We start from the raw sequence: 2,882 nt of genomic DNA on the forward strand, positions 1-2,882 counted from the left end.
GCGGTACGCGGGCCTCTCACTGTCGTGGCCTCTCCCGTTGTGGAGCACAGGCTCCGGACGCGCAGGCTCAGCGGCCATGGCTCTCGGGCCCAGCCGCTCCGCGGCATGTGGGATCTTCCCGGACCCGGGTACGAACCCGTGTCCCCTGCATCGGCAGGCGGACTCTCAACCACTGCGCCACCAGGGAAGCCCACATTCTATTTCTTGATCTGGGTTAACAGATGTGTTCAATTTGAGAAAATTCAACAAGAAGTATTTTTTAAGACTCTGTATCCTTTTCTGTATGCATTTTATCATCCAGTTGAAAAAGTTAACTAAAATAATGAAAAAAAAATTCAGGAGCTAATTCACGCATTTGACGGCAGCCTCAGACTCACGAGAGGGCAATTCATGTGAGTGATGGGTGTCACCATGCTTCCTTCCCCTTGACAGTGTGCTGAATTGAACTGAGATTCCTTGCAAGAGAGGATACTATTTTATGTATCATTGAAAACATAACCAAGGAGGTGCCTGGTGCAAAGAATCTGGGGCAGGAGTTTCTATGAAGAAGAAAGAAATATGGGGAAATATGAGAGGAAAAAAAGGAGGTGGAGGATGATAAGGAGAAAATGTGAGAGGGCAATTGATATGAAGCCTTGTTCCTTGCCAGAATCAACTGAAAAATTACAGAGTATTTATCCTTTCTTCACTTTAGCCCTAGTAAGATAGCATGAAGTGACATTAAGATCTCATTTTCTTATAATATTATACAGTTGTAAAGCATTATTATTAGCATACACAGGATACCATGGGACATTTATTCTAAACCTGAATCTTATTTAAATCAAAGTTAAGTGTCACCTTCTCTTTGCTCCAGGTCATTTTGTTCCTTCCTCGGGTATTACCACTCATCACACTGTATTCAGATTACTTGACTGTCTCCTTTACTTTATTATCATCTCCTAGAAGGCAAGGACAGTGTTTTATTCATCTCTAAGTTGCCAAGGCATAGCATATGCTTGAGCTTTGAGTCATTGCTCTATAAATATTTGTTATATTAAATGAATGGATTTTAGCATGATCATGCTCATGGAATTCCCAATGACCTGTGTACACAAAATCTGCTCCTATAAAATATAAATGTTTCAGTTAACAAATCATTTGTTAATGCTAATTTATTGTTTAAGTTGATCATCAAAATCAATTTCTTAATATGAATTTATTAACTCATCTGAGCATCATAGCAGCCCTGCATGACACAGAAGGACAGTCATCATTAAAATACCCATTTTACAAATGAAGAGGTTAAATTTATAACATATAAGAATAACTTATTGGAGGCCCTACAGGTAGTGAGAGTCAGAGCCAGATCTGGAACCTAGACTTTTGACTTTTCACTCAGGTAATTACCTCTAAACAACTACATAACATTTGGTAACAGAAAGTCACTCTGTACCTCATCGTAGGAAGTTTTAACTCCCAGGCTGGTTCCCCTAGCTATAACTTGACTTTTTGACCACCTTCCTTGACCACCCCATTCTGTTAATCCTTATTTCCTACCTTCACCCCTGCCCCGCCCCCACCTTCACTCCCACTTCAGTCCCTGAGATCACAGGGAAGAAATGCTATTTTATATTGGCATAATATTACACCTATTTGTAAATTCATTTCGGCATTCCTTATTCCCTATATATAATGGACATTTTCTCAATAATGTATGTATAAAACCTTGTTCAGAAAATGCCATTTTTGCTGATCTGCAACATAGTCTAAGTAAGAATTGGGCTCTCTCTGCAAATGCTGCTTCAAGACCTAACTAACAAGTTTAAAAACCTGCCTTTCTGTGCCCCAGTATGGGAAACAATTTCAGTTTCAGTCAGATGCAAGGGATGAGGTAGACACAGAGAGCACAGCTGAAAAACTCTTCCAGTTTTCGCTTCTGCCCAGGAGACATGGAGTATAGAGAGCTTGACGTATAGACAGACAGCTTTCTATCTATATCCCTAGATAAAACAACCGTAGATGTGAAGTCTCTCTCTGTCTCTCTCTCTCTTTTCCCCCATGCTTTCCCCCACCAAGACAGTGAGATTTGAAGACTATCAATTAGCCATTCTGTAGTCTCTTATATTTGCACCACAACAGGTGAGAAGAGTGAGTTGGTAAAGGAACCAAATTCTCACACTGCCCCCAACACATAAAAATAAAGACAAGCGTAGTCGTCGTCTTCCTCGTCCTCATTGTCTTTAGCCTAATTTATAATCACTCACAGAACTTGTTACCAAGCTTCAGCTTTCAGCCTCCTGTGCAGAATGATGGGTTTTGGAGCAGGTGATCAAGGGCTCTGACCTTCTCCTTCCAGCTCTGTCACTGGCTTATGACATAGTCTTTGGAGCTTGGATTCTTCATCTGTACAAACGATGGCCCGCACCGTACAAACGATGTCATGGCTATTGAGCATATTAAATAAGATAAATCAAGTAAGATAACGTATACAACAGCTCTGTACAAACTAATACCTCTATAAAAGTTACTTTCAACTGCTTGACCTGTCTCTCAGTTTCATTGTCTCTAATGGGAACAATAATGGTACCTACCTCATAAGGTTCTTGTGAACTCTAAATAAGTTAACTGTATGAACAGTTCCTGACATAGTGCTTAATAAATGTTAGCTATTGATATTATTAATGTAAGCTCCACGGGGGGGGGGGGCGTGTCGAGTTTTAAACTTCTTTTCATCTTCCTCAGAGCATAGCATTCTACACCCGGCAGGCTACAACTGACTGGCGAACGGAAGAATCTTCTCATCCCAGTCTGCGCCGCGGAAGGCATTTGAGTGTAGGACGGCGGTAAGCCGGAACGGAAAGCTCGAGACGCTGAGACGCCGGAGCCTTTTTACGCTTGGA

Source organism: Monodon monoceros, unplaced genomic scaffold (assembly GCF_005190385.1).
Source record: "Monodon monoceros isolate NGI ecotype Baffin Bay Population unplaced genomic scaffold, NGI_Narwhal_1 Super_Scaffold_11, whole genome shotgun sequence".
Classification (NCBI taxonomy): Eukaryota; Metazoa; Chordata; class Mammalia; order Artiodactyla; family Monodontidae; genus Monodon; species Monodon monoceros.